An 8,577-nucleotide genomic window follows, 5' to 3' on the forward strand; every position below is an offset into this window, starting at 1 on the left:
ATTAAACGAGAGACTGATGATAATGTAGTGATAATTGCTGTTAAACACTGACTTCATCGAAAGGTAAAGTGTCATACCTGAATAGCTGGGTTGCTGCTGTGAAACTGCTTCTGATGACCTGATTCCTTGTTGAAATTACGCGGTGAAACTTAACCACCAATATCCTCGGTAACACCGGTAACCGTTTTTCTAAAATAAAACCTCGGTATTCAGGTAAATTACGTGTTCTGCATAAAGATGAGGTTTTTTTAGTTACGGTTCAGCACTTCGTCTCTTGAATTAGATATTGCTATCGAAGCGTGCCAATGTTAACTGGCACAACTACAGAACATCTAGAAGAATCGATAACTTTAACAAAGCACGGTTGATGGTGATGTTATTTCATGCTGCTCTGAGACTTCTCACTGTTAACCGTCTAATGACTCATACCATTAACTATTTAACGTATGAATTATCACCTGGCAGCTATGCTACCGGCAATTAATATGGAAACGGAAAAATCGCTGAAAGAGGTCTTCAAATATGGCCTCAGGCGTTCGCGGACTGCAATTCCCATCGGCTACCCATATGTGAAGGCTCTATGGTATCTGGAAGGCTGGACTATTTAACCTCTCCTCCCCCCCAAACCCTCTCTCTCGCACGCTCTCACCGGTGAACGGCCAGATTCCGCCAGCAGCTTTTAGTTTTCATTGTTAAAACAGGCACACATCTCAGCGAGACAAACAGAGCCATCAATGCGTGCGCAAGCTGATAAACTCTCTGAGATAATTGAGGTTCTTCTGGGGTAGTGATTTTGGCGTTACTGAGAAGTCAAGTCCTGTATTTTGTGCTTTTTTAATCTCCGGTCAAACAGTGTAGTTCTTCTCCCCAACTGGTTCATTTCATCTGCTCTGAACCGTTACCAGAATTCTCGAATTTGATTTCTCTGTTTGGATTTATACAACTCTCTGTCGGTTTATCCTTCCCTTTCTACCAAGAAGGGCGGGGATAAGGATGCGAAGATCATAAAGGAGATCTCTGCTGGATCAGACCAGTGGTACATCTTGGCCAACATGTTGCGGCTCACACAGTGGCCAAGCGGTTCATTTAAGAGGACCGCAATGGGACGCCGTAACTTTCTATGATGCGGCTTCTGGGAACATCTCACACCTTTTATCCTCACAGTAACCTACAAAGGGCGTTAGCGAGTGGTTGAGAGCAGGTGGTAATGCACTGGAGAACTGGGTTTGATTCTCTCGCTTCTGCTGCCGGGCTGTGGAGGCTTATCTGAGGAACCAGGAGTTAGCTTGTGCACTCCAGCACACACTTCCAGCGCTGGGTGACCTTGGGAGTGGTCACAGTTCTTTGGGCTCTCTCAGCCCCCTGCACCTCACAGGGGTATTTTGTAGTGAGGGGAAGGGCAGGAGAATTTGAAAGCTCCTTTGAGTCTCCTGCTACGGGAGAGAAAGGGGATATAAATCCAAGCTCTTCTTAAAAAAAAAACAATCTGTGTTTCTTAATTTAGCGGGCTTGCTTGTTATACCTGATACGATGCTGTATATTATTACCAAATCATGAGTTAACGGTAACCCTGAAGACACCTAGCTAAACTATTCTAACCAGCGACTGGCCTTAAACAAGAGAGATAAGGACTGCTATAGGGTTAAGAATTTGCCAACCCCTGGTTCCCCACCCTCCTACTCTAAGGAAAAAAGCCAAGAACCCGTTTAGGATTCTTCCTGCAGAATCCCATTTAACATCTAATTCTGCTAAAAACATTACTTCTAAACTTTGTGTGATTCAAGCAAAGTATTGGATAAAATTAAAGATAAGAAAAGTGTATAAGGCATGATATGATTGCATCCCTAACTATGGTCCCATAAATCTGTGCTCAGTTTAATTATACCTTAAGCACAGTGGAGTCAAACTCGGCCCACCGAAGATGTTAGTGGACTACAGTTCCCATCATGCCATGCCGGCATGATGCTGGCAGGGGATGATATGAACGGTAGTTCATAACATCTGAATGCTGGAAGTTTGACTACCTGTGCCTTAAAAAAAAGACAACAAAAGAAGACATCTCAGGCTTTGAGGGAGGCTGCCCGGTGAATTCAGTCTTCCACTAAGTTAGAACCCCGGACTGTTAAGATCTTCACTGTCTGTTCTGACTTGACAGCTCTCAGAGCCCTCGTGTTTATATCCACTGGCTCTCTATCTCTCTCATTTTTACCTCACCCTGTGAATTAGCTCACCGGTGGTCGCGATCGGGGTCCGAATCGAGACTGGCTCTGATCAGTACCCCCACCTACGCCTGACTCTAACATGCTTTGGAACAGCCACAATCTGAGCTGGCTCTTACCAGAAAAGGAGTCAAGGAATATCAAAATGACCTCTCTCCGTCCGCACGCCCGGTGTTTTCACCCTGTTTCTCTTCCTCTCATTAAAAGGGACGAACCGCCAGCAAGAAGTTTCCCAGCTAGTAGTTGAGGGACTGGCTGCTAGAAATAAGCTAATTGCGCCCAATTAAAAAAAAAAAGGAGTTAAATTATGAAGTTGAACAACTGGCCATTGGAAATGTTGCACCCGAGACAGTAGTTCTGGCCAAATTGTGGTGGATTGTGGGATTGCCGAGTGACCAAATGAAAGGTAAAATGAGAGATTTCTCGCAGTCTTTACAGAGACGCTGAAAATTGGCTTCTTCTCTTGTGCCTTGAGATGTTTCATGACACAAATTGGGCCCGGTGGGAAGCCAAATGAAGACAAACTTTTTTAAAAAGGGGAGGGGGATACAAACACTCAGAGATGTTCCTGATGGCATGCCCTTACTATCAACTGGGTAGGTCAGGCAAAAGCTGTGGGAAGAATGTGTGTGTTTTTTTAAAAAAAATTCCCATTTAATTATTTCCAGTTGGAAAGAAGAGAACGCTAGTCTTACACCAATCGGTAGCCAGGGTCTGCTTTTCATTCTTGGCATCCCATAATAATTTCATTGAAGCTCCTCTAAATCAGTAGGCGAACCCTGATAGCACCCGAGGTCTCCAGATGGTAACTCAGAGCCCCTCTCGTAGGCACACACACACAAACTGAACTGCCCCCCCACATCTAGGGCTGGCCTGGGCACACTGGGCAGGATTATTAGCATTAGAAACCCTAAAGACCTAGTTTGGAGAAGCAGTGTAGGGTAAACCCTGTTAAGCCCCACTGATTTTCTCGAAGAACTAAAGCGCCAATCCTTTGCCTGGGAGTAAGCTGGGTTGCTGGCAATGGAGACTGGCTTCTGGAGTAAACCCTCCTAGGGTCGGGGATTCACTTGTTGGAAGAGTTGCACAGTTGCTTCTAAGCAAAGGCCACTGACTACCGGCAAGTTTATCCCTGAGTGGCCCATGCGGCTCGGAGCCAACTGGTTTTTCTAAACTTAAACCTCAGTATTCAGGTTAAGTTGCTGGCACTTTGCGATAAATAAGTGGGTTTTGGGTTGCAGTTTGGGCACTCAGTCCCAAAAAGGTTCGCCATCACTGCTCTAAATGAAACGGAACAGATCTCCAAATTTCCTCCCTTGCGATTTTTTTCCCCTCGTGTCACCCAGTTGCTTAAATAATTAAACCTACAAATTTTGATGCAAAACCTACCGTTCTTCCCCTTTCTTTAAACGGATGGCTCTGGAGGGGATTGGTTACTGAGACTTCCTGTCCCTCTAGGGGACCTCTGCACTCTGTTCCAGAAGTTCCTCTGTCATCAAGCATCTTGCGGGCGCAAAACACCAACCATTGATTTGAAGCTTAACAGTCAGTCCCTTCCAATTCATCATTCTGTGTACTCTTTCGTGTTCCTGAAGGAAAGGGGAGAAGCGTTTCTTCTCTGAGAGAATGTGTAAAAAATGGTTCGTGACAGGATCATCAGACCTGGCGTTGGCTGGATCTGGAAGATGTAGATCAGGGCTCAACTGTGGGTTCTCCTCGACTGTTCATGGATCTACAATTCCATCAGCCCCCTGGTCATGCTGGTAGGGCTGATGGCGGTTGTAGTCCATGAACATCTGGAAGAGCCACAGTGGGCCTCCGATGTAAATAGACCTTGCCGCGACTGGTGGTCATCCAAGATGACTGTTGTAACCTGTAGGCAGTGGTGGGATCCAAAAAATTTCGTAACAAGTTCCCATGGTGGTGGGATTCAAGCAGTGGCGTAGTGCCAATGGAGCTGGGCGGGGCACGACGAGGGCATGGCCGGGCATTCCGGGGGCGTGGCATTAATAATTTCTCTGTTACTGTAAAAAAACTCTTACTGTAAAAAAAAAGTTCCTAATTTCCAGCTGGTATCTTTCTGTCCATAATTTAAACTCATTATAGCAAGTCCTGTCGTCTACTGCCAACAGAAAATTGACTGCCTGTCAAATACTTAATACTTTCAAAGACTTAATTTTGTTTCTAGAAATCAAAAGAAGGATACTTTCCTTAAAACAACGAACTTTCCCATATTTCTAACACATGTTTTTTAAAAACAGCCCCACAGGGAGAATTATCCCGTTTTCTACCTTCGCTAACCAGCCACACCGGAAACAACAGGACTTTGTGATTTTTGGAGCTAATGGAATTTCTAACGGAAAAGTTGACCCATTAGTGTAACCCTCTTGGCTCCTGCGTAATAATGGAAGTAACTTACTCTTGAGGAACTGAGTGAGAACCTGCTGGATCCCACCTCTGCCTGTAGGTGTCATCTCACCTGGGTCTATCAAAGGCTTAATGGATGTCTTCATTTTGTCATCTGAATGGGTCTATAAAAATTGAAAAGTTCTCAACCAGGCACCGGTCCCTTCCAGATGGGCAATGCTCACCTGAGTCAACTGCCCTTATTGATAGTGGGATTAGCATTTCCAGGGTCAGAGAAATACCTAAGCGCTGCAGAGAGTGGAGAGCATCAGAAATGACCGGAGAGAGATTGATGCAAATCCCCATCCAGAACTGAACCTCACTGTTTGATCTTGGGCCAATCCACTGACCTACCTCACAAGATTGTTGTCAGATGAGTAAAATGGAGGAAGGGAAAGGATTATGAGGGTGAAGGGTCATAGATAGGTGTGTCAAACTTAGCATCCTGTATATTGTTGTGAGGATGAATAGGATAATGTAAAACTTGTTGGGTCCTCACTGTTGGCACAGAGATTTATTTACTTTTTGAGATATATAAATGTGTATACAATTATCTTAAATATTTTCTGAGTAACTGTCGATACTTGAGTTGTGTACAATGTTAGACACTGGTTTTGCTTGACAGTTGTTTCCTTCTGTCCAGCAAGAACGGCTTCAGTTGGACCGGCTGAAGAACCAGCTATCTGACGCCATTCAGCGATACGGCACAATTCAAAAGGTAAAGCTGTTATTATGAGTTTACAACCACATCGTTCTGAGAATATGAGGTTACATAACACAGTCCTATTTGTGGGAGGCTGCTGAGCCAGAGATTTTAGTCTGACAGGATCCTGGTTTATTTTCCTTAAAGATGGTTGATTACTGCAGTTGAATACATGACCTGGTCAAAGGCCCCTTCCGCACATGCAGAATAATGCACTTTCAATCCACTTTCCAAGCGGATTTTGCTATTCTGCACAGTAAAGTCCAGCTTCAAAGTGCATTGAAAATGGATCGAAAGTGCATTATTCTGCATGTGCGGAAGGGGTCAAAGACTGATTGGGAAAGAATGCCTTATCAAGGCTTCTTTGCATAATGCAAAACTGTGGTTGAAATTGGCTTGCCTGCTATGGTTTTCTTTAACCATGGTTACTTATTTTGTCTGCACTGAACAAACCATGGTTAGGACACCAAACAAACCATGGTTAGGACATAACCAAAGTTGTGCATTCTGCCAGCCAGGTAACAAGTAGGCAGTTACAAATAGGCCATAGTTTCACTGTTTGATTAGAATCTTAACCAGGGTAATCCTTAATTGTTAAATAAAGCGAGAAATACCTATTTTAGCATATGCTTTCGTCACTCACACATGGTCACACATGAGTCTGCCTTATACTGAATCATACTATTGGTCCATTGTAGTCCTTCTAGTCTGCTCAGATGGACAGTGACCCTTTAGTGTCTCAGGAAGAGGTCTTTCACATTACCTGCCTGATTCTTTTTAACCAAGAATGCAGGGGATCAAAGATAGGACCTTCTGCAACTGGATCATATTCAGGATCTTGGTGTGGACCTTTAAGGCCTTGAGCATAATTGACCATCATAACTCCACCTGACATCTATTTTCGGCCTGTGCTCAATTCAGATTGTGGGTTTTTCTCTTGAAATTTCTCTATGATGGGTAATAATTGGAGCCCACGAATCCATAAATGTCTAGGCTTTCCTCCAGTACAATAATATGTCCACTAGTGCATGAAGTTGGGGGTTCCAGCTCTGGGCTGAGAAATTCTTGGAGATTTGAGAGGCTGAACCTGTGGAGGAGTGGCTTTGTGAAGTAGCTGAGTATAATGCCATAGAGTTTACCTCCCAGAGCGGCCATTTTCTGCCAAGGAACTGTTCTCTGTAATCCAGAGATCACTTGTAATTCTGGACATCCTCTGGGACCCACCTTGAATTTGGCAACCTTGTGTGAAGTTGTGTCAGAAGGCAGTGCCATTGTTAGCACAGCAGATCTACAGGATGTTGTGACCCAATTATTTTGTATTTTATCTAGTTTTCAGTGTGGGCTGGACCAATCCATCTGGAGAGGCCGGCCCCTCTGCAATCCCTGTTTCTCCGGATCAATCCACATTCCATCTCAAGTTCTGCATGTGACTTGCTACCTATACATTTATTTTTTTTTTTTAATAGATTACAGTGTGCCAAAATTATCCCTTGCATTTTTCTTTCCCTGAATGGCCCGGTTGCGTCAGGAAACGGCTTTTGAGTGGCAAATTGCTACTTCCCGATATTGGTGGCTGTCACATTTTAAAAGCACGGTTTGCTTATGATAACCCTGCCGTCCTTGAAGTTGAAAGTGACTTTTTGATTTCTCGAAGGCCTACCCTTTTCAGAGCAGAGTTTTGCCCGTTCCTGAAATGCGTGGGGATAACTTTATTTTTCCCCTTCCGTCTTTAAAAATAAATGAATAAATAACACGAATGAATCAACAGAATTCTAATGCATTCCTATTGTATTCTGACCATTAATGCTACTTACTCCTGTCTATTGACAGAAAATTGCTGAGAAGTCGAAATCTCTGCTTCCTACCGGACAAAAACCTAGAAAGACAGTAAGTATGGTGTTTCACCTTTATTCAGCTTAGCGGTAGTATAAACTATGAACGACTTGGATGATGGAATAGAGGGCATGCCTATTAGATTTGCAGATAACACCAAATTAGGAGATTAAAATGCTCATACCTTGCGTGTGTTAGTTCTATACCTGACAACCATTTTAAAGTGCTAATTTATTCTACCCTTTATTACTTTTAACTATTTTTTAAAAAAAATATATTATACCAGTACACTAAATTAAATTGGTTCATTATTATATGGCACAGAATCAATTTTTAAATATCAAATATGATACATAAAACAAACGTAGAACTTCTTATAAAAGATAGGTATCTTCTCCAATCTGTCTATTATCTCGACATGGTAGGATACCCTATTGCTGTATTATTTTGCTTTTAATCCTTGCTAAACAGATCTATTTTTATTGCAATTTTATATTAGTTTGTATTTTTTTTACATTGATGTGTAGGGCATTGTTATTGTCATTTGCCCTTGGCTATTTTTTTTTCTTTAAAAAATCTGAAGTGATTTTGAATCACGAGAGTCAACCGTCAAGTTATGTGGACTATTTCCTTACTACTGAACTATACTTGAGACTGCAGAATGTGTCTGTGTAAATTGTGATCTATCTATGCCTATTAAAGGTTAATAAAGATAAAGACCAAATTAGGAAGGGTAGCTAATACCCCAGAGGACAGGGGCAGGATTCAAAATGATCTGGACAGATTAGAGAGCTGGGCCAAAACTAACAACATGAATTTCAACAGAGGTAAATGTAAGATTCTGAGGCAGAAAAAATGAAATGCACAGATATAGGATGGGGGGACTAACCTGGCTTAAGAAAACACTAACTACTTGAAAGGGATCTGGGAGTGTTAGTAAACCACACAGACTAAACATGAATCAACAGTGTGATGTGGCTGACCAAGAAAGCCAATGCGATTCTGGGCTATATCGATAGGAGTATACCGTTTCTAGATCTAGATCTATTTTGCATTGGTTAGATGTCACCTGGAATATTGAGTACAGTTCCGGGCACCACAATTCAAGAAGGATATTGACAAGCTGGAACGGGTCCAGAGGAGGGCAAACAAAATGGTAAAGGGTCTGGAATCCATGCCCTATGAGGCAAGACTTTGGGATCTAGAATATTTAAGTTTGGTGAAGAGAGGTTAACAGGGAGACATGATAGCCATATTCAGATATTTGAAGGGGATGTCTGGCAACAAGATGGAGTGAAAGACATAGACCCTTATTAAAAGGATTATAGATAATATGAATAAAATAAAAAATAGATGCATGTCTCAGAACTAGAGAAGAAATTAATATTAAAATGGTATAGAACTTACGAAGTAGTA

At 42.5% G+C, this 8,577-nt stretch overlaps 1 long non-coding RNA gene across 1 annotated transcript; it reads left to right on the forward strand.

Moving 5' to 3' along the window:
• Window positions 1-753: 753 nt before the first annotated feature.
• LOC125439060 lies at window positions 754-7,281 on the forward strand. The gene is made up of 3 exons (XR_007245474.1): window positions 754-784; window positions 5,269-5,343; window positions 7,159-7,281. It is a non-coding gene; the product is annotated as an uncharacterized LOC125439060 (long non-coding RNA).
• The last annotated feature ends 1,296 nt before the right edge of the window (window positions 7,282-8,577 follow it).

This window comes from Sphaerodactylus townsendi, linkage group LG09, assembly GCF_021028975.2.
Source record: "Sphaerodactylus townsendi isolate TG3544 linkage group LG09, MPM_Stown_v2.3, whole genome shotgun sequence".
Classification (NCBI taxonomy): Eukaryota; Metazoa; Chordata; class Lepidosauria; order Squamata; family Sphaerodactylidae; genus Sphaerodactylus; species Sphaerodactylus townsendi.